The sequence below is a fragment of the Watersipora subatra genome, chromosome 2 (genome assembly GCF_963576615.1).
Source record: "Watersipora subatra chromosome 2, tzWatSuba1.1, whole genome shotgun sequence".
In the NCBI taxonomy this organism is placed as follows: Eukaryota; Metazoa; Bryozoa; class Gymnolaemata; order Cheilostomatida; family Watersiporidae; genus Watersipora; species Watersipora subatra.
The window spans coordinates 47,171,524-47,196,457 of record NC_088709.1 but is presented as its reverse complement, the minus strand read 5'-3'; the positions used below and the strand labels follow the sequence as shown (position 1 = coordinate 47,196,457).

Here is a 24,934-nt window from a genome sequence, read left to right as displayed (position 1 = left end):
TCACAATTTATGCCGATGTACACGGAGACGGGTTCCTTATATTACGGATGTTGCACTGGAAACGTTCATTTCGAAAGTAGTGCCAAGAAAACGGCTGATTGTTCTCTCAGTTGTCTCCTCATTGTAAGTTGTCTTGTAACAGTATATTGTGTTTTCACTGTAAGTTGTTTCCTCTCTATAAGTTGCTTTTTCATTGTAAGATGTTTCTTCACTGTAAAATGTCCCATTTCTGTAAATTGCCTTCTCACCGTGAATTGTTTTTATTTTGTACTGCGTCTCCTGCCTAACTAAAGCAACCTCTTCTCTAAAGCTACATGCAGTACCTTAGCTCTCCAAGTTGCCTTCTTACAAGTTGTCTTTTCTTTGTAAGTTGTCTTCTCCTTATAAAGTGCTAGCTCTTTAAAGTTATTTCTCTATAAGTTGTCTTCTTTCCATAAGTCATCTCTTCTCTGTAAGTTGTTGTCTCTCTCAAAGTCTTCCATTTTATGATTTCGCTTTTTCCTCGCATAGCCTCCTGTTTTCCATCCATGCGTTCTTTAGTTATCTGATCATAATCAATTTTATTCTCTACATCGTAAATTTTACATTCATTAGCGATGATATTTTTTATCCTTGTGTAACGAGCCAGAAACTATTTCAATGTTTGCTGGATATTTTTATTGACAGGTTTCCTGACAAGAATACCGGAGATGAAATGCTAGACAAACTGCATAATGATCGCAATGCCAACCGAGCTCACAGATGTATGCAGTCACGCTCAGACCCTTACCTTCTCTTTAGATATGATATGTTGACGGCTTATACTTTGACTCTAACCACACCGAGCTATTACTTCTAACCAGACATAATGCTGTACCTGGCATGTTCCTAGTGAGTTTATCTGTGAGCTGAGGCTATAGTAGCTCTCACAATGAAGGAAGTACATGAAACTGTCTCTGTACAACTTCCATTATTCTTACTTTAACCTGATTTGAGGATCTTTGAGTGTTTATTCACTTTATAAAATAATTTCATGGTCAAGTTGCATATATGGTAGAGGCATCTACAACGTAAATAACTTGTTCTGGGAATGTTTACATTTTATGTTATACAAAGGGTAAAATACATGCAAATTGCCGAATCTAATCTAAGATCTTTCCAAACATGTTTTTGTCTCTTCCAAAATGGCAAGAAACTAAACATAACTTATTTAATTTGAAAACTTGACAGAAACTTTAGTGTTAACGGTTTGTATTGACAAATTTTCATTTTTTCTCATCAATTGCACCAGGTTTAGGGTTGAGGATGCTAATTTGACTATAAGTTAAAGGAAATGCTTTCAATGTCAATTTAAAGGTTCTCCTCATTTTTATGACAGCAAGGTTTGATGTGCAAAGGAAAAATTTTGCAAAATATTTCATGTCTAAAATAACGAAAAACAAAAATATTTTTACTATACGTATTTAGTAATGTACTTTATCTCTGTCTGACCGCCCGTCAGTTATCAGGATAAAAATAAAAGGTAGCGTTTGACGATAGATAGATTGCGACTGCAACTGCAACTCATGACATTCAGTTTGTTATATCAACATTCCAGCGATTGCACCAATAGATCGCTTCCAGTATTTTTGAATTATTGCACGACTACCTATTTTCTGAGTTTCGTCGAGACGCCTGATAAACTCTCATGATAAAGTAGATTGCCAGTGTACTAGTACATGTAATAGAGAGCTCTACATGTAGTTTTCTCTCTCAAGCGCTTGAGAAAAAGCTATATTTTTAAGGCTATCCACGAGATTCTCGTTATTGAAATCAAATTTGACAAGTTGTACTGACTTGACACTTTATGGTATGTGAAATTCTTTGCATTATATGGAATTTACATTATGGGATGTATATGTTATAGGAGTGTCTACTGTACCGATGATAACTCAATATAACTGGCTGATTGTCTCGCTGTTTCTGCAGCATTTTAATTTTATATGTTATTTACCGCTCAGGCATACAACAGTATTATAAACAGTAACCAGGAACAAATTCAAATCAATATGATCATAACCCAACATTATTGTGTGAAACACTCTCAACGGGCTGTCTTTGTTTACTTTATTTAACAGTAACAAATATTAACACAAGTGGTGTTGGGAGTTGCCTTCTTTTGATTTACCATAGCTCGTGATCTTGTTTTTTTTATCTAGATTTTCCAGTCGGGGCGGCTTATATTTTGTGATCACATATTCAATGGCTATGGAAATGCGCAAAATAACTTCCAAAAGCAGTTGATGGACACCCGTAACCTCGCCCTCAAGGGTTTCTGTCTGCCCAGAGATTTCAAGTTCAGGTGATTTCTGTTTTACCTGTCTCTCTCTCTGTAGAAGCAAAGTGTTTTGTTGTTTGATTAAAAGTGATTGCTAATAATAAATCTACTGTGATTTGGATATCACCGCTTCATCCACAAGAATTGCATTTTTTGGTTTTTTTTATCGAAGAGCAAATGCCTGGGTAATATGCCGATGCGCTGAAGGCCTGTAGAGGCAGTTGGAAACGGTAAAGTTTCCAAAAAATGAGAAGAGAAAGAAAAATATATCAGTCTGTGTAAATTCATCAATTTTAACTTTTCATAGTCCACAAAAGGGAAGAGAGAGTCTGAGGTCCCCGTGGGGCGGACAGATAGGAGGTGTCGGAGTTGACAAGCATGGCAGTCCTGGTATTACTGTTCCGGTGCCCAAAATAGACGATGGAACTCAGTCTCCAGATTCTGTATCTACCTTGGAATACCATATCGGGTGGGTCACTATTCTTTTATTTAGTCAATATTCCAGTTTAATCAGCGATTTACGCCTGGTTGTCTGATTGTCACTTTTAGCCTGTAGTTGGTAGCAAAAGGTTGTACCCCTCCCTCTCTCTAATTGTCCAAACAGTGGACGAACCAAACTTTTGTGTTTGTCTATCCTCATTCGTTATTTAGAATTATAAAAAGCCTTTTGCCTAACAAAAATTGTTGTTCAAGTCTCGTCTTTTGACATAAGTTGGTTATCCGCAGGAATAGCCACATTTATATCAGTCTGATTACCTAACTCTGCAAGTGGTGTAATAGTTTTAATCAGTTAAACTTAGTGATATGATCAACTAGATGAATGCCCGGTGAATTTGAATAACTTCTCTGGTAAGATAGTAAAGACATCTTACCTTTACTAAACCAATTTCAGTGTTTGCGGATGACTAATAAAATCTTTCCGTTGCGTGCTAATTAAGATCCAAGCACTTTAGTCATGATTTAATGAATGTATTAAGTCATTTATGGCTGTTAATGAATAAGCTAAGGGTTAAGATTGTGCCTCTAGATTTGCTAAACGATGAGCGATAGCCACGATCGATAGCCTCGAACGATAGCCATGATCGATAACCACATGATTACGACTGAGATTGCTATATTATTATTAATTTTTTGGCATTTTCAAATAGATGATTGAAATATTGAAAAACTTATTTTTTTAAGAAATGTAAAAGCATTAATTGCTTTTTCTATGCAGAGCTCCAAAAAATTATTTTCCAAATTCTGTGTCTATTGTTAGCAGATGGAATTGTGGAAAATTCCTCATTTGCTATACATTGGCTAAACACATTACTAACTGGTGTCGCTGAAAATGTGTCTTCTTTTCTTAAAGATTTTTGTGCAAGGTTTATTTTATTATGAACAGTTTTGTATTTTCAGTAATTGTTTCTTTCCTTCAGATGTCTCTTATGTCTGTAAAATATTCTTCCTTGGAAAGCTCTCTCTCTTCTCATATGAAATGCTTTCTCCTTCCTTTTCCTCCTAGACACCCCAATTATATCAAACTGTTTATTTCCTCTCGAGATTTCTTATTTTTTTCCTTTTTTTAGTGAATAGTTTCTCTTCAACCCTGTAATCTTATCGTTGTACAATATTTTATTCCACCATCTCTCTCCTGTCATGACCTAACAACACTCATTCCTATCATTAAATCCATTTTCATTTTTGGTAGACATTTTTTGTTTTATAATCCTTCCTATAGCCGTTTTGTTCACCTTTCTCTCATTTGTCTTTTTTATTTTTATTATTTTATCATTTTTATTATCACTTATATGTTAATTAAAACAACTCAACACCCAAACCATTTAGCAGAGTGAGGGTAACATGAAATGGAGTAATGAGAAATTCAACAGATTTTAGCTGGTTTTCTTCTGTTATGCTCAAGTGGTGATGCAGAGGATTGCAGTCACATACATAGGGAATTAGGCTGTTTATCTTGTTAATTATTTTATTATGTATAGAGGATATACTTATGTCTTCCTACCAAATAAACAGCAAATAGCCTTAGCACCAACAGGGTGCAACTTTATTAAGATAGTTATGTTTGATCTTATTTCAGGCTTAAAGATGTAGTAAAGTTTCTGAGGCGCTACATACCGTAACCAAGGTGTTTTGTTATTCTTTCTAGTTGCAGTGTATTTTGATCAGGAGTCATTATACCCTAGGACACTTATATTTCGCTAGTATTTAGTTTTGTGAGTAACGTACAGAGTAAAATTTCGCTGCAACTTAATTTCGCAGCTCTGAGTGCGAAAATATAGTGATGTAAAAATAAATGCAGTGGAACAAACATTAGATTCCTCAGGTCCAGTTCACTGGTACGAAATATTTTTCAATTTGGGACTACCGTACTTTTTGGACTATAAACCGCACCTCTATATAAGCCGCATCTGTTTTATTTTCCAAAAAAAACGATAATAAAACTATATATAAGCCGCACCTTTGTATAGGCCGCAGAACTCAGGACTGTGCTTTTTAACGCGGCAGCACGTTTGCTGTCTAAAATGGAACAGTGCAGAATGGCAAAGTTTCGTATTATCCGACGCTTTTTAACTTAGTGCCTAGCGGGACAGTACCATGAGGCATTGTTTCATATTTTCTTTCACCGCTAGAAGGAGACTAATTGGAGATTCTCGTTAGTGCGCCTTTGCAGTGCAAGAAAAAGCCACAGATAAGCCGCACCCTTATATAAGCCGCATGACTCAAATCATCAAAAAAAATAGCGGCCAAAAGTACAGTAGTTTGTATTTGTGAACCGCAGGTAGAAATATGTAAGCGAGATCAATAATGCAATTTGATCGCTTGCTGCCATTTGTTTCCTGAACTATCAATGACGTCAAGGTCTCTGCCGCCGTGACTGATGTGGTACCAATATTAGATCTCAAGTATTTATAGCACGCGGTGGCCATGGCTCCGGGTTGTTATTGCTTTTGGTTGGTGATAAAATTCATCACCACAATAATTATTATTCAGTTTTATGACTTTCCCTACCAGACTGTCATCCTCATCAGTTACAAATTCAATGACTAAACTAATATCATTAGCTTCCTCATTTGTCTAGGCTTTTCCAAAAAACTTATTATCTTAACTTGTTTTGCCATGCTGCTCAGTCGGTGTATTAGATATAATGAGTTTAGCAAAAATTGCCCAATGAGCCAACCACACACGAAAATTGCCTGCATTTCTAATATGACGATTTTATTGGGAATATCAATGAAGAAAGCCATTTAATTTCGCGTTTTCGCTCGTTCGTTATGATTGTTTAGTTTCGCTCATGAAATTTTCGCGAGAAGATGTTGCCGCGAAAATGCGAAAGTTACATGCCGCGAATACATATGTGTCCTAGGGTAAGAAAAAAGTCTTCGACTAAAAGTGCTGGTGATAGACTTTGAATCTTTAATACGGTTATGAAAGGAGGGAAACCTAAAATACCAAGTTTAAAAACTAAACCATGCAAAGGTCAAATATTGTGCGCACAGATTACTGATGCTTCCAAACAATATAATATTCTTTCAGCTTCAAATGGGAGTCATCTACCCATTCGATGGAGTTATCGTACCAATATTAAGTGTGTATGAGCAATGCCTTGAAGACCATGATGTCTGCTTAGCTTACTGAAGTAAAAGTTGTGTCCACTTTTTAGGAGTATTGTTGCACAAACACTGGCTCTGTCATCTCAGCTAGACATGTGTGAGTTCAGTGGTGAGATCATCTTGACAACAGGAAACATGTACCGTTGAAGAGAGAGAGAGGGCAGTTTGAGGTTAGATACCAAAGGTCATGGTTCCATTTAAAGGTCACCACTGGTGACTTTTGTTAGGAATTGAATCCAATCTATGGTTTGCAGACCACTAGGTCTCGACTGCATTGTTTGTCAGTTGTCATGTACGCAGTTGGCACAAATTGGTTGTCACATATGCAGTAGGTTAACTTAACGCCCACATGTGATTAGTCGGCCTTAATCTCTTGTTTCATGGCTCTTTACTGGACCAACCAGCTCTCGAATTTTTATGGAATACTCGCAGGCTTAGAAAGCCAAGTTGATTTTTGTTAACAATCTTTATACTCTAAAACTGACTCAGCAGGTTTGAACAGTTGTTAGCAATAAGCAATCAACAGTTGGCAGTAAACAATTGGCAATAAGCATTAAACACTTGACAATAAGCAATCACCAGTTAGCAGTAAGCAATCAACAGTTGACAATAAGCAATCAGCAGTTAGCAAAAATCAATCAACAGCTTGCAATAAGAAATCAACAGTTGACAATAAGCAATCAACAGTTGATAATAAGCAATCAACATCTGACAATAAGCAATCAACAGCTAGCAATAAGCAATCAACAACTGACAATAAGCAATCAACAGTGGCAATAAGCAATCAACAGCTGACAAAAAGCAATCAACAGTTGGTAATAAGCAATCAACAGTTGACAATAAGCAATCGACAGTTGACAATATGCGATCAACAGTTGACAATAAGCAATCAACAGTTGACAATAAGCAATCAACAGTTGACAATAAGCAATCGACAGTTGACAATAAGCAATCGACAGTTGACAATATGCGACCAACAGTTGACAATAAGCAATCAACTGTTGACAATAAGCAATCAACAGCTAGTGATAAATAATCAACAGTTGGCAATAAGAAATCAACAGCTGACAATAAGCAATCAACAGCTGGCAATAAGCAATCAACAGCTGGCAATTAGCAATCAACAGTTGGCAATAAGCAATCAACAGCTGACAAAAAGCATTCAACAGTTGGCAATAAGCTATCAACAGTTGACAATAAGCAATCGACAGTTGACAATATGCGATCAACAGTTGACAAGCAATCAACAGTTGACAATAAGCAATCAACAGCTAGTGATAAATAATCAACAGTTGGCAATAAGAAATCAACAGTTGGCGATAAGCAATCAACAGCTGGCAATAAGCAATCAACAGTTGGCAATAAGCAATCAACAGCTGACAAAAAGCAATCAACAGTTGGCAATAAGCAATCAACAGTTGACAATAAGCAATCGACAGTTGACAATATGCGATCAACAGTTGACAATAAGCGATCAACAGTTGACAATAAGCAATCAACAGTTGACAATAAGCAATCAACAGCTAGTGATAAATAATCAACAGTTGGCAATAAGAAATCAACAGTTGGCGATAAGCAATCAACAGCTGGCAATAAGCAATCAACAGTTGACAATAAGCAAACAACAGTTGTCAATAAGCAATCAACAGTTGACAATAAGCAATCAACAGTTGACAATATGCGATCAACAGTTGACAATATGCGATCAACAGTTGACAAGCAATCAACAGTTGACAATAAGAAATCAACAGTTGGCGATAAGCAATCAACAGCTGGCAATAAGCAATCAACAGTTGGCAATAAGCAATCAGCAGCTGACAAAAAGCAATCAACAGTTGGCAATAAGCAATCAACAGTTGACAATAAGCAATCGACAGTTGACAATATGCGATCAACAGTTGACAATAAGCGATCAACAGTTGACAATAAGCAATCAACAGTTGACAATAAGCAATCAACAGCTAGTGATAAATAATCAACAGTTGGCAATAAGAAATCAACAGTTGGCGATAAGCAATCAACAGCTGGCAATAAGCAATCAACAGTTGACAATAAGCAAACAACAGTTGTCAATAAGCAATCGAAAGTTGACAATAAGCAATCAACAGTTGACAATATGCGATCAACAGTTGACAATAAGCAATCAACAGTTGACAATAAGCAATCAACAGTTGACAATAAGCAATCAACAGCTAGTGATAAATAATCAACAGGTGGCAATAAGAAATCAACAGTTGGCGATAAGCAATCGACAGCTGGCAATAAGCAATCAACAGTTGGCAATAAGCAATCAACAGCTGACAAAAAGCAATCAACAGTTGGCAATAAGCAATCGACAGTTGACAATAAGCGATCGACAGTTGACAATATGCGATCAACAGTTGACAATAAGCGATCAACAGTTGACAATAAGCGATCAACAGTTGACAATAAGCAATCAACAGTTGACAATAAGCAATCAACAGCTAGTGATAAATAATCAACAGTTGGCAATAAGAAATCAACAGTTGGCGATAAGCAATCAACAGCTGGCAATAAGCAATCAACAGTTGACAATAAGCAAACAACAGTTGTCAATAAGCAATCGACAGTTGACAATAAGCAATCGACAGTTGACAATATGCGATCAACAGTTGACAATAAGCAATCAACAGTTGACAATAAGCAATCAACAGCTGGTGATAAATAATCAACAGTTGGCAATAAGAAATCAACAGTTGGCGATAAGCAATCAACAGCTGGCAATAAGCAATCAACAGTTGGCAATAAGCAATCAACAGTTGTCAATAAGCAATCGACAGTTGACAATAAGCAATCAACAGTTGACAATATGCGATCAACAGTTGACAATAAGCAATCAACAGTTGACAATAAGCAATCAACAGTTGACAATAAGCAATCAACAGCTAGTGATAAATAATCAACAGGTGGCAATAAGAAATCAACAGTTGGCGATAAGCAATCAACAGCTGGCAATAAGCAATCAACAGTTGGCAATAAGCAATCAACAGCTGACAAAAAGCAATCAACAGTTGGCAATAAGCAATCGACAGTTGACAATAAGCGATCGACAGTTGACAATATGCGATCAACAGTTGACAATAAGCGATCAACAGTTGACATTAAGCGATCAACAGTTGACAATAAGCAATCAACAGTTGACAATAAGCAATCAACAGCTAGTGATAAATAATCAACAGTTGGCAATAAGAAATCAACAGTTGGCGATAAGCAATCAACAGCTGGCAATAAGCAATCAACAGTTGACAATAAGCAAACAACAGTTGTCAATAAGCAATCGACAGTTGACAATAAGCAATCGACAGTTGACAATATGCGATCAACAGTTGACAATAAGCGATCAACAGTTGACAATAAGCAATCAACAGCTGGTGATAAATAATCAACAGTTGGCAATAAGAAATCAACAGTTGGCGATAAGCAATCAACAGCTGGCAATAAGCAATCAACAGCTGGTAATAAGCAATCAAAAGTTGGCCATAAGCAATCAACAGCTGAGAAAAAGCAATCAACAGTTGGCAATAAGCAATCAACAGTTGACAATAAGCAATCAACAGTTGACAATAAGCAAACAACAGTTGTCAATAAGCAATCGACAGTTGACAATAAGCAATCAACAGTTGACAATAAGCGATCAACAGTTGACAATAAGCAATCAACAGTTGACAATAAGCAATCAACAGCTAGTGATAAATAATCAACAGTTGGCGATAAGCAATCAACAACTGGCAATAAGCAATCAACAGTTGACAATAAGCAAACAACAGTTGTCAATAAGCAATCGACAGTTGACAATAAGCAATCAACAGTTGACAATATGCGATCAACAGTTGACAATAAGCAATCAACAGTTGACAATAAGCAATCAACAGTTGACAATAAGCAATCAACAGCTAGTGATAAATAATCAACAGTTGGCAATAAGAAATCAACAGTTGGCGATAAGCAATCAACAGCTGGCAATAAGCAATCAACAGTTGGCAATAAGCAATCAACAGCTGACAAAAAGCAATCAACAGTTGGCAATAAGCAATCAACAGTTGACAATAAGCAATCGACAGTTGACAATATGCGATCAACAGTTGACAATAAGCGATCAACAGTTGACAATAAGCAATCAACAGTTGACATTAAGCAATCAACAGCTAGTGATAAATAATCAACAGTTGGCAATAAGAAATCAACAGTTGGCGATAAGCAATGAACAGCTGGCAATAAGCAATCAACAGTTGACAATAAGCAATCGACAGTTGACAATATGCGATCAACAGTTGACAATAAGCAATCAACAGTTGACAATAAGCAATCAACAGCTGGTGATAAATAATCAACAGTTGGCAATAAGAAATCAACAGTTGGCGATAAGCAATCAACAGCTGGCAATAAGCAATCAACAGCTGGCAATAAGCAATCAAAAGTTGGCAATAAGCAATCAACAGCTGACAAAAAGCAATCAACAGCTGGCAATAAGCAATCAACAGTTGGAAATAAGCAATCAACAGCTGACAAAAAGCAATCAACAGTTGGCAATAAGCAATCAAAAGTTGGCAATTAGCAATCAACAGTTGGCAATAAGCAATCAACAGCTGACAAAAAGCATTCAACAGTTGGCAATAAGCAATCAACAGTTGACAATAAGCAATCGACAGTTGACAATATGCGATCAACAGTTGACAAGCAATCAACAGTTGACAATAAGCAATCAACAGCTAGTGATAAATAATCAACAGTTGGCAATAAGAAATCAACAGTTGGCGATAAGCAATCAACAGCTGGCAATAAGCAATCAACAGTTGGCAATAAGCAATCAACAGCTGACAAAAAGCAATCAACAGTTGGCAATAAGCAATCAACAGTTGACAATAAGCAATCGACAGTTGACAATATGCGATCAACAGTTGACAATAAGCGATCAACAGTTGACAATAAGCAATCAACAGTTGACAATAAGCAATCAACAGCTAGTGATAAATAATCAACAGTTGGCAATAAGAAATCAACAGTTGGCGATAAGCAATCAACAGCTGGCAATAAGCAATCAACAGTTGACAATAAGCAAACAACAGTTGTCAATAAGCAATCAACAGTTGACAATAAGCAATCAACAGTTGACAATATGCGATCAACAGTTGACAATATGCGATCAACAGTTGACAAGCAATCAACAGTTGACAATAAGAAATCAACAGTTGGCGATAAGCAATCAACAGCTGGCAATAAGCAATCAACAGTTGGCAATAAGCAATCAGCAGCTGACAAAAAGCAATCAACAGTTGGCAATAAGCAATCAACAGTTGACAATAAGCAATCAACAGTTCACAATATGCGATCAACAGTTGACAATAAGCGATCAACAGTTGACAATAAGCAATCAACAGTTGACAATAAGCAATCAACAGCTAGTGATAAATAATCAACAGTTGGCAATAAGAAATCAACAGTTGGCGATAAGCAATCAACAGCTGGCAATAAGCAATCAACAGTTGACAATAAGCAAACAACAGTTGTCAATAAGCAATCGACAGTTGACAATAAGCAATCAACAGTTGACAATATGCGATCAACAGTTGACAATAAGCAATCAACAGTTGGCAATAAGCAATCAACAGTTGACAATAAGCAATCAACAGCTAGTGATAAATAATCAACAGGTGGCAATAAGAAATCAACAGTTGGCGATAAGCAATCGACAGCTGGCAATAAGCAATCAACAGTTGGCAATAAGCAATCAACAGCTGACAAAACGCAATCAACAGTTGGCAATAAGCAATCGACAGTTGACAATAAGCGATCGACAGTTGACAATATGCGATCAACAGTTGACAATAAGCGATCAACAGTTGACAATAAGCGATCAACAGTTGACAATAAGCAATCAACAGTTGACAATAAGCAATCAACAGCTAGTGATAAATAATCAACAGTTGGCAATAAGAAATCAACAGTTGGCGATAAGCAATCAACAGCTGGCAATAAGCAATCAACAGTTGACAATAAGCAAACAACAGTTGTCAATAAGCAATCGACAGTTGACAATAAGCAATCGACAGTTGACAATATGCGATCAACAGTTGACAATAAGCAATCAACAGTTGACAATAAGCAATCAACAGCTGGTGATAAATAATCAACAGTTGGCAATAAGAAATCAATAGTTGGCGATAAGCAATCAACAGCTGGCAATAAGCAATCAACAGTTGACAATAAGCAATCAACAGTTGACAATATGCGATCAACAGTTGACAATAAGCAATCAACAGTTGACAATAAGCAATCAACAGTTGACAATAAGCAATCAACAGCTAGTGATAAATAATCAACAGGTGGCAATAAGAAATCAACAGTTGGCGATAAGCAATCAACAGCTGGCAATAAGCAATCAACAGTTGGCAATAAGCAATCAACAGCTGACAAAAAGCAATCAACAGTTGGCAATAAGCAATCGACAGTTGACAATAAGCGATCGACAGTTGACAATATGCGATCAACAGTTGACAATAAGCGATCAACAGTTGACATTAAGCGATCAACAGTTGACAATAAGCAATCAACAGTTGACAATAAGCAATCAACAGCTAGTGATAAATAATCAACAGTTGGCAATAAGAAATCAACAGTTGGCGATAAGCAATCAACAGCTGGCAATAAGCAATCAACAGTTGACAATAAGCAAACAACAGTTGTCAATAAGCAATCGACAGTTGACAATAAGCAATCGACAGTTGACAATATGCGATCAACAGTTGACAATAAGCAATCAACAGTTGACAATAAGCAATCAACAGCTAGTGATAAATAATCAACAGTTGGCAATAAGAAATCAACAGTTGGCGATAAGCAATCGACAGTTGACAATAAGCAATCGACAGTTGACAATATGCGATCAACAGTTGACAATAAGCGATCAACAGTTGACAATAAGCAATCAACAGCTGGTGATAAATAATCAACAGTTGGCAATAAGAAATCAACAGTTGGCGATAAGCAATCAACAGCTGGCAATAAGCAATCAACAGCTGGTAATAAGCAATCAAAAGTTGGCCATAAGCAATCAACAGCTGAGAAAAAGCAATCAACAGTTGGCAATAAGCAATCAACAGTTGACAATAAGCAATCAACAGTTGACAATAAGCAAACAACAGTTGTCAATAAGCAATCGACAGTTGACAATAAGCAATCAACAGTTGACAATAAGCGATCAACAGTTGACAATAAGCAATCAACAGTTGACAATAAGCAATCAACAGCTAGTGATAAATAATCAACAGTTGGCGATAAGCAATCAACAACTGGCAATAAGCAATCAACAGTTGACAATAAGCAAACAACAGTTGTCAATAAGCAATCGACAGTTGACAATAAGCAATCAACAGTTGACAATATGCGATCAACAGTTGACAATAAGCAATCAACAGTTGACAATAAGCAATCAACAGTTGACAATAAGCAATCAACAGCTAGTGATAAATAATCAAGAGTTGGCAATAAGAAATCAACAGTTGGCGATAAGCAATCAACAGCTGGCAATAAGCAATCAACAGTTGGCAATAAGCAATCAACAGCTGACAAAAAGCAATCAACAGTTGGCAATAAGCAATCAACAGTTGACAATAAGCAATCGACAGTTGACAATATGCGATCAACAGTTGACAATAAGCGATCAACAGTTGACAATAAGCAATCAACAGTTGACATTAAGCAATCAACAGCTAGTGATAAATAATCAACAGTTGGCAATAAGAAATCAACAGTTGGCGATAAGCAATGAACAGCTGGCAATAAGCAATCAACAGTTGACAATAAGCAAACAACAGTTGTCAATAAGCAATCGACAGTTGACAATAAGCAATCGACAGTTGACAATATGCGATCAACAGTTGACAATAAGCAATCAACAGTTGACAATAAGCAATCAACAGCTGGTGATAAATAATCAACAGTTGGCAATAAGAAATCAACAGTTGGCGATAAGCAATCAACAGCTGGCAATAAGCAATCAACAGCTGGCAATAAGCAATCAAAAGTTGGCAATAAGCAATCAACAGCTGACAAAAAGCAATCAACAGCTGGCAATAAGCAATCAACAGTTGGAAATAAGCAATCAACAGCTGACAAAAAGCAATCAACAGTTGGCAATAAGCAATCAAAAGTTGGCAATTAGCAATCAACAGTTGGCAATAAGCAATCAACAGCTGACAAAAAGCATTCAACAGTTGGCAATAAGCAATCAACAGTTGACAATAAGCAATCGACAGTTGACAATATGCGATCAACAGTTGACAAGCAATCAACAGTTGACAATAAGCAATCAACAGCTAGTGATAAATAATCAACAGTTGGCAATAAGAAATCAACAGTTGGCGATAAGCAATCAACAGCTGGCAATAAGCAATCAACAGTTGGCAATAAGCAATCAACAGCTGACAAAAAGCAATCAACAGTTGGCAATAAGCAATCAACAGTTGACAATAAGCAATCGACAGTTGACAATATGCGATCAACAGTTGACAATAAGCGATCAACAGTTGACAATAAGCAATCAACAGTTGACAATAAGCAATCAACAGCTAGTGATAAATAATCAACAGTTGGCAATAAGAAATCAACAGTTGGCGATAAGCAATCAACAGCTGGCAATAAGCAATCAACAGTTGACAATAAGCAAACAACAGTTGTCAATAAGCAATCAACAGTTGACAATAAGCAATCAACAGTTGACAATATGCGATCAACAGTTGACAATATGCGATCAACAGTTGACAAGCAATCAACAGTTGACAATAAGAAATCAACAGTTGGCGATAAGCAATCAACAGCTGGCAATAAGCAATCAACAGTTGGCAATAAGCAATCAGCAGCTGACAAAAAGCAATCAACAGTTGGCAATAAGCAATCAACAGTTGACAATAAGCAATCGACAGTTCACAATATGCGATCAACAGTTGACAATAAGCGATCAACAGTTGACAATAAGCAATCAACAGTTGACAATAAGCAATCAACAGCTAGTGATAAATAATCAACAGTTGGCAATAAGAAATCAACAGTTGGCGATAAGCAATCAACAGCTGGCAATAAGCAATCAACAGTTGACAATAAGCAAACAACAGTTGTCAATAAGCAATCGACAGTTGACAATAAGCAATCAACAGTTGACAATATGCGATCAACAGTTGACAATAAGCAATCAACAGTTGACAATAAGCAATCAACAGTTGACAATAAGCAATCAACAGCTAGTGATAAATAATCAACAGGTGGCAATAAGAAATCAACAGTTGGCGATAAGCAATCGACAGCTGGCAATAAGCAATCAACAGTTGGCAATAAGCAATCAACAGCTGACAAAACGCAATCAACAGTTGGCAATAAGCAATCGACAGTTGACAATAAGCGATCGACAGTTGACAATATGCGATCAACAGTTGACAATAAGCGATCAACAGTTGACAATAAGCGATCAACAGTTGACAATAAGCAATCAACAGTTGACAATAAGCAATCAACAGCTAGTGATAAATAATCAACAGTTGGCAATAAGAAATCAACAGTTGGCGATAAGCAATCAACAGCTGGCAATAAGCAATCAACAGTTGACAATAAGCAAACAACAGTTGTCAATAAGCAATCGACAGTTGACAATAAGCAATCGACAGTTGACAATATGCGATCAACAGTTGACAATAAGCAATCAACAGTTGACAATAAGCAATCAACAGCTGGTGATAAATAATCAACAGTTGGCAATAAGAAATCAACAGTTGGCGATAAGCAATCAACAGCTGGCAATAAGCAATCAACAGTTGGCAATAAGCAATCAACAGTTGTCAATAAGCAATCGACAGTTGACAATAAGCAATCAACAGTTGACAATATGCGATCAACAGTTGACAATAAGCAATCAACAGTTGACAATAAGCAATCAACAGTTGACAATAAGCAATCAACAGCTAGTGATAAATAATCAACAGGTGGCAATAAGAAATCAACAGTTGGCGATAAGCAATCAACAGCTGGCAATAAGCAATCAACAGTTGGCAATAAGCAATCAACAGCTGACAAAAAGCAATCAACAGTTGGCAATAAGCAATCGACAGTTGACAATAAGCGATCGACAGTTGACAATATGCGATCAACAGTTGACAATAAGCGATCAACAGTTGACATTAAGCGATCAACAGTTGACAATAAGCAATCAACAGTTGACAATAAGCAATCAACAGCTAGTGATAAATAATCAACAGTTGGCAATAAGAAATCAACAGTTGGCGATAAGCAATCAACAGCTGGCAATAAGCAATCAACAGTTGACAATAAGCAAACAACAGTTGTCAATAAGCAATCGACAGTTGACAATAAGCAATCGACAGTTGACAATATGCGATCAACAGTTGACAATAAGCAATCAACAGTTGACAATAAGCAATCAACAGCTAGTGATAAATAATCAACAGTTGGCAATAAGAAATCAACAGTTGGCGATAAGCAATCGACAGTTGACAATAAGCAATCGACAGTTGACAATATGCGATCAACAGTTGACAATAAGCAATCAACAGTTGACAATAAGCAATCAACAGCTGGTGATAAATAATCAACAGTTGGCAATAAGAAATCAACAGTTGGCGATAAGCAATCGACAGCTGGCAATAAGCAATCAACAGCTGGCAATAAGCAATCAAAAGTTGGCAATAAGCAATCAACAGCTGACAAAAAGCAATCAACAGCTGGCAATAAGCAATCAACAGTTGGCAATAAGCAATCAACAGCTGACAAAAAGCAATCAACAGTTGGCAATAAGCAATCGACAGTTGACAATAAGCGATCGACAGTTGACAATATGCGATCAACAGTTGACAATAAGCGATCAACAGTTGACAATAAGCGATCAACAGTTGACAATAAGCAATCAACAGTTGACAATAAGCAATCAACAGCTAGTGATAAATAATCAACAGTTGGCAATAAGAAATCAACAGTTGGCGATAAGCAATCAACAGCTGGCAATAAGCAATCAACAGTTGACAATAAGCAAACAACAGTTGTCAATAAGCAATCGACAGTTGACAATAAGCAATCGACAGTTGACAATATGCGATCAACAGTTGACAATAAGCGATCAACAGTTGACAATAAGCAATCAACAGCTGGTGATAAATAATCAACAGTTGGCAATAAGAAATCAACAGTTGGCGATAAGCAATCAACAGCTGGCAATAAGCAATCAACAGCTGGCAATAAGCAATCAAAAGTTGGCCATAAGCAATCAACAGCTGACAAAAAGCAATCAACAGTTGGCAATAAGCAATCAACAGTTGACAATAAGCAATCAACAGTTGACAATAAGCAAACAACAGTTGTCAATAAGCAATCGACAGTTGACAATAAGCAATCAACAGTTGACAATAAGCGATCAACAGTTGACAATAAGCAATCAACAGTTGACAATAAGCAATCAACAGCTAGTGATAAATAATCAACAGTTGGCGATAAGCAATCAACAACTGGCAATAAGCAATCAACAGTTGACAATAAGCAAACAACAGTTGTCAATAAGCAATCGACAGTTGACAATAAGCAATCAACAGTTGACAATATGCGATCAACAGTTGACAATAAGCAATCAACAGTTGACAATAAGCAATCAACAGTTGACAATAAGCAATCAACAGCTAGTGATAAATAATCAACAGTTGGCAATAAGAAATCAACAGTTGGCGATAAGCAATCAACAGCTGGCAATAAGCAATCAACAGTTGGCAATAAGCAATCAACAGCTGACAAAAAGCAATCAACAGTTGGCAATAAGCAATCAACAGTTGACAATAAGCGATCGACAGTTGACAATATGCGATCAACAGTTGACAATAAGCGATCAACAGTTGACAATAAGCAATCAACAGTTGACATTAAGCAATCAACAGCTAGTGATAAATAATCAACAGTTGGCAATAAGAAATCAACAGTTGGCGATAAGCAATCAACAGCTGGCAATAAGCAATCAACAGTTGGCAATAAGCAATCAACAGTTGACAATAAGCAATCAACAGTTGACAATAAGCAATCAACAGCTAGTGATAAATAATCAACAGTTGGCAATAAGAAATCAACAGTTGGCGATAAGCAATCAACAGCTGGCAATAAGCAATCAACAGTTGGCAATAAGCAATCAACAGCTGACAAAAAGCAATCAACAGTTGGCAATAAGAAATCAACAGTTGGCAATAAGAAATCAACAGTTGGCGATAAGCAATGAACAGCTGGCAATAAGCAATCAACAGTTGACAATAAGCAAACAACAGTTGTCAATAAGCAATCGACAGTTGACAATAAGCAATCGACAGTTGACAATATGCGATCAACAGTTGACAATAAGCAATCAACAGTTGACAATAAGCAATCAACAGCTGGTGATAAATAATCAACAGTTGGCAATAAGAAATCAACAGTTGGCGATAAGCAATCAACAGCTGGCAATAAGCAATCAACAGCTGGCAATAAGCAATCAAAAGTTGGCAATAAGCAATCAACAGCTGACAAAAAGCAATCAACAGTTGGCAATAAGCAATCAACAGTTGACAATAAGCAATCGACAGTTGACAATATGCGATCAACAGTTGACAATAAGCAATCAACAGTTGACAATAAGCAATCAACAGCTAGTGATTAATAATCAACAGTTGGCAATAAGAAGTCAACAGTTGGCGATAAGCAATCAACAGCTGGCAATAAGCAATCAACAGTTGACAATAAGCAAACAACAGTTGTCAATAAGCGATCGACAGTTGTCAATAAGCAATCAACAGTTGGCAATAAGCAATCAACAGTTGGCAATAAGCATTCAACGGTTGGCAATGAGCAATCAACGGTTGGCAATAAGCAATCAACAGCTGGCAATAAGCAATCAACAGTTGGCAATAAGCAATCAACAGCTGACAAAAAGCAATCAACAGTTGGCAATAAGAAATCAACAGTTGGCAATAAGAAATCAACAGTTGGCGATAAGCAATGAACAGCTGGCAATAAGCAATCAACAGTTGACAATAAGCAAACAACAGTTGTCAATAAGCAATCGACAGTTGACAATAAGCAATCGACAGTTGACAATATGCGATCAACAGTTGACAATAAGCAATCAACATTTGACAATAAGCAATCAACAGCTGGTGATAAATAATCAACAGTTGGCAATAAGAAATCAACAGTTGGCGATAAGCAATCAACAGCTGGCAATAAGCAATCAACAGCTGGCAATAAGCAATCAAAAGTTGGCAATAAGCAATCAACAGCTGACAAAAAGCAATCAACAGTTGGCAATAAGCAATCAACAGTTGACAATAAGCAATCGACAGTTGACAATATGCGATCAACAGTTGACAATAAGCAATCAACAGTTGACAATAAGCAATCAACAGCTAGTGATTAATAATCAACAGTTGGCAATAAGAAGTCAACAGTTGGCGATAAGCAATCAACAGCTGGCAATAAGCAATCAACAGTTGACAATAAGCAAACAACAGTTGTCAATAAGCGATCGACAGTTGTCAATAAGCAATCAACAGTTGGCAATAAGCAATCAACAGTTGGCAATAAGCATTCAACGGTTGGCAATGAGCAATCAACGGTTGGCAATAAGCAATCAACAGTTGGCAATAAGTAATCAACAGTTGGCAATAAGTAATCAACAGCTGGGAATAAGCAATCAACAGTTGGCAATAAGCAATCAACAGTTGGCAATAAGCAATCAACAGTTGGTAATAAGCAATCAACAGTTGGTAATAAGCAATCAACAGTTGGCAATAAGCAAACAACAGTTGGCAATAAGCAAACAACAGTTAGCAATGAGCAATCATTAGCTACTTTAGGTAGCTTTAGTTTAGGTTTACAGATATTTACTGCTCTTTTTGTTCTCTAATAGCAGCTCTAGTTTGTTCAAGTTGGGTACAATGTGTGTTGGTTAATTCAAGCGAACCAAATTCATGTCTTTGTCCACTGTTTTACCGTTCAAATCTAAAGAAACTAGTTATAGCCAAGCTAATTCACTAAAGAGTGTCCATATGTATCTTTTCTTACTCTGTCAAACTGTTGATATTAGGCATTTGGAAAAATTGGGAGTTTTTCTTCCTATTTCTTGTTTTCAAATAGCCATTAAGCTTGACCTAATACCATGGCTCAATTTTAGGGCTTATTTATAAAGAAATAGTTTTTTATTAACATTTGGCATGTTTCCGATAGTGTGTACTATAAAAGCACTGATTATGAATAATAAAGCTTTTTCTTCAAGAGAACACAACTCCATTTACACTTTATATGGTATGAACTCATTCGTACCTATTGACCATGTGCATCGTCTCCCCTGACATATGTAGTTACCTACACTGATTTTGCCCAACTTTCCTGAACAGTTTTATCAGCTATGAGGGTGGAGAGTGGGCAACCGTAACTAGCCGTGGTTCTGACTAAGGCTTCTACACAATACCATGTGACAAAGATAACCGCATGCTTGCTAGTTTTACCCCACTCTGCATGGGCATGTACCTGTGGGCATGGGCATGTACACTCAAATTCCTTTATATTTAGAACCATGAGCTATACATAAGTATTTATGACAGCAGTAACTTTCTGTGTTAGATGCATCTTTCTTAAACTAAGTACCTACTTATGTATTTGAGTCACGAGTCTCTCATCTCTTTTCTATATAAACTGCATCCTTTTCAGTTATGTAGAGAAAAGCGGTCATGTGGTATTGTACAGCCAACTGCATTCTTCCAATGTCTCTCCTAGGTTATTAGTGACATCATCGGGTGGCTTTTATAATAACCAAGAATATGATGTGGAAAAGTGGACATGTTCATCGGGAACTCAAACTTAACTCAGCTATCCAATAAATGTTACACTGAGCAAACAGATTTCAATCAAAGTAGGCTGTACCAGTTCTCAGTCACTTACAACATTTCCATTGTTTGTTTTGTGCCATTAAGGAGTTGCAGTTTGCAGAAAAGCACGATATCCCCTGTCTTTTTAGTTTTTTACCAAAAGATTTTCGCACAAAAACTTTTCATAAATTTGGAAATGTAATTGGAACATCAGATCTGTTCTTCTGGCTAGTAACAAGGTAATTGCTAAACCCATTTGAGGTTTATGCGTCTCAATATTTATGATTACCCGTGTGTTCACGATCGGGCAATTTATTGGAGTTGTGTTTCCGCTGAGAGAGTTAGAGTTGGAATGACATCCAGTCTGTTTACAATTTGAAAAGCATTTTTCAAATTAAACTCAATTCAAACTCCGACTATTCTAAACGAGTCACATTTTTTAGCCAATGAAATACCACATCGATATCCATTCCATTTGCTTGTATTTGTGTCGCGGTTAACATTGCGATATGTGATTGTTCACTTCTATGTTGTACTCTGTCAATTATGGCTGTTCAAAATAGACAAACAGAGTATGAAGATTTTGCTGATCTGGTGTTGGCGACTGATACAAAGGCGGTTTTACAACAATTTTTTATTTTACACCAAACCGAATTGGTCGCCTAGGAAGCAACTCCTATAAATTACCCCGGTGTAAATGCACTTACACGAGCTTTCATCAAATTTAGAACTTGTTAGTTAAATTACCTTTCTGGTAGTAGCAAAACATTAGGCACATTAGCCAATTAGCTAGCATTAGACTAATTTTATCAGCCTGCATGTGATTGGCTGATCTGAAGCCTCACAGATTTTAAGCTTTTTTATTGCTCATTGCTGGACCACCCAGCAAGTGGAGTTTTTTATCAGCCTGCACTGATCAAATTCTCTAGACACTATTGCTTTGTAGATTGTGGGACGCTCCTCTATCACCCTCGTATTCCAGTTTGGAAATCATTTTATTAAGACTCCAGTTGGACTTACAGAAGGATTAGAAAACATGCAACCTCCGAGCTTAGATGATTTGGTAAGGTCAATGTTAGTGTTCTAGAAAAGTACTGGTGAATTACATTTTCTTGTTCTAGCTCCTATGCCAATACATTATATGTGTAAATCTAAACATATTTTGCTGTGTCAACATTTGATTTTTATTGTAGTCACCACTGCAGATGAGTGATAGAATAGCGTACACTTGTCAAGCATCCCAGAGTCTACTACAAAAAGCTGGTGCAGCTCCTTTCCAGACGGAAAGGCACCCTGCTGGCTCTGTACACAAGAAGTAAGTCATACGCACTGCAGCAAGACATGCTTACATTGCTGTCAAAACTGACAGCATAATGACATATATGCTGCCTTAAACTATGACATGTTTACACACCTGTTCTAGGATTGCAATGGTATGCTACAGAACATGGTCATAGACACCCGTGAACCTATTGTAACCTATCATAACCTAATTAAATCAACTGTAAACAGTTTTTTATATTGTCTAGGACCAAAAATGTTAATGCTTTTAGTATCAGGAAGTTTTCATCAAAGGTATGTTTGATATTTCTAAAAAGTTTTTATACATGTAAATATGCATGTGTAGATTAGGTTGCAAATTAAAATCTGTAGCTTTTCACTTCACAAACACATCCTAAACTTTCTAGCTATATTGATTATTAAACTCAGTCACTATATATATGCTGCCGGCATCGGAAGTAGTCATATTCATTACTTGTTTTACATTTCCAGTACACTTGCTGAGTTTATTTAGAAAATTTTACCGTGACTTCATTATTTTGATTAATGGAATTTTAGGCCACGTTATTGATAGAATTTCCGAAATTTTAATAATGCGCCTAATTTGAAAAATGTGGTATTATTTTGCTTTTGAATTTTATGTTACTGAAAATAGATAATGCACACCTTTGTAACTTTTGGGTCACAAAGCTAAGAAAATAGACTTCCATAACAAACTGAATTATGCGTCAGCCCATTTTTTTCACAGCAAAATATTTTCTTTTGGCAGCAGAAGCAGGTATATGTATACTAACATAAAAATCTATATCCATGAATAATATATATCCACCAGAGCAGCATTTTGTAGTATGAATTGGCTCGAAAGATGAAAATCTTCAGATCTTTGATGATACTGAATGGTAGGTAGTTTTAATATATATATAATTTATATGTAATAAAATATTTAAATTATCATATAAATTACCATATGATATAACATTATAATATATGAAATGTTGTAATATACTTGAAGAATAAATTATATAAATATATTGTAATATAATTTTGTTTTATATATCCATAGTATATTGTACAAACATTGATGCTTAGACCGCTGCCAGTGCTGACTATCTATTGGCTAATACCGACACACTCTTGTTAATGTTGTGAGTATACTAGAAAGCAGCTTATCTGAAATAAAAATAGAAGTTGTCACAGTATTTCTCTCTGTTTAGAACTCGCTCAATGAAGACGCCGAAGAAGGAGGAAACATCGAATGTCGAGTTCTCAGAAGCTCATGTCATTCAATACGACATTAGCAAGTTTGAGAGAGACTACAGCAAACTGAAAACAAGGCTAAGTGAGGCTGCTTCCTCTTTAAAGTGCATCAATTACATAATTTTTTATCATATATTTCAACACATCAGAGTCTTGGCTTTCGAATGTGCCATTGTTTGACATGGTGAGACAGACGTTGGTTGGTGTTTATAGGATTTCACCAGAGTTATACCACAGAAATGTTCAATGGTATAGACTCGAAAATTGTGGCATCACAATTTTCATATGCGGTGTTGTGTGCTCTTACCACTTATTTTATGGCTTACCGCTTATATTTATCAACTACGATAATAACGCTAGTGTCAGGCGAAGGTAGGACAACTCCAGAAAACCAATGAAAATGACAAAGGAATCGGTGTCATTAGTTCTCCATGTGCCGATTATTTCTATGATAAATAACTCAGATTCTAAGCACCATACTATGTTTCCCCGATGATATTATGCACTAGCCTTTTCATTTTATTGTGATGTTGAGGGTCGCGACTGAGACTAATTTATTTGAAGCATTGCGAGATCTTGCGAAAGTGCGATTGACATATAGCCCTAGGGCCACGCAACCGCAGGGCACAATTTAATTGATGTGATTTCATTACCTCTATCATCGACAGTACATTTATTGAAGCATAATTAATTAGCCCAGAACATGTGTTTGTATTGGTTGGGCGTTAGCACGATCCCGTGCATTGTTGATTATCTAGAATCCTAGTTCATTATTAGTGCTCTCTGTGTTTAACAGCACTAACTGTCACAGAAAAGCGCAGCCTATATGGCGGCGAAAGGGATCGACTACCTAAGGCTAAATAATAATTGTGACATCACAATGTGGGAACCACAACCAAATGTTTTTTTATTGCAGGACATACTTGTGACACCTTGATTTTCAGTTCTATTATTATTTGTGTATTGAATATAGGCCCATTCGAAAGCCAAGACTCTGATGTACTGAACTATATAATAAAAAAATTATGTAATTTATGTGCTTTAGGATCATTATCACATTTAAATACAGCTCGACTCTTGTTCACGTTTCAATCCTTTGCAAGTCACATCTGTTTACTGAACATGCTGTTTTTATTATGTATTACTTTATTGCCAATAATTTCATTCAAACAGGAACGTCTTCCAAGTTATGCAATACGAGAATTGTAAAACAGAAAAAGCCAACAGTTGACCGATAAAAGCGAATAAATGGTTTGACATATCGTTAAAAATACCTTTTTCTGTGGAGAGAACGGATATTAGGTGAAAGATTGCTAGAGGCGCTAGCAATTATATTTTCAAATAGGTATAGCAAACAGTAAAATATATTTTCAAATAGCTAATAATAAAGGTTGTATGCAATTTGTTCATATAATGCAAGTTTAATTGAGTTGGAAACCTGTAATTGTCATGTAAAAACTGAAGACACGAGCGATGAAAGTTCTTAAAACTGATAATATGGTATAAAAGAAACAATTACCATAGGGTAAACTGGGAAGAAGCAAAGATGTGGAAGGATCATTCGCTCACATAAGATATCCTGACTTTCTATT

General features: G+C 36.4%; 1 pseudogene; it reads left to right on the top strand.

Moving 5' to 3' along the window:
* Window positions 1–24,206, top strand: LOC137388259 (uncharacterized; annotated as a pseudogene).
* Window positions 24,207–24,934: the final 728 nt, after the last annotated feature.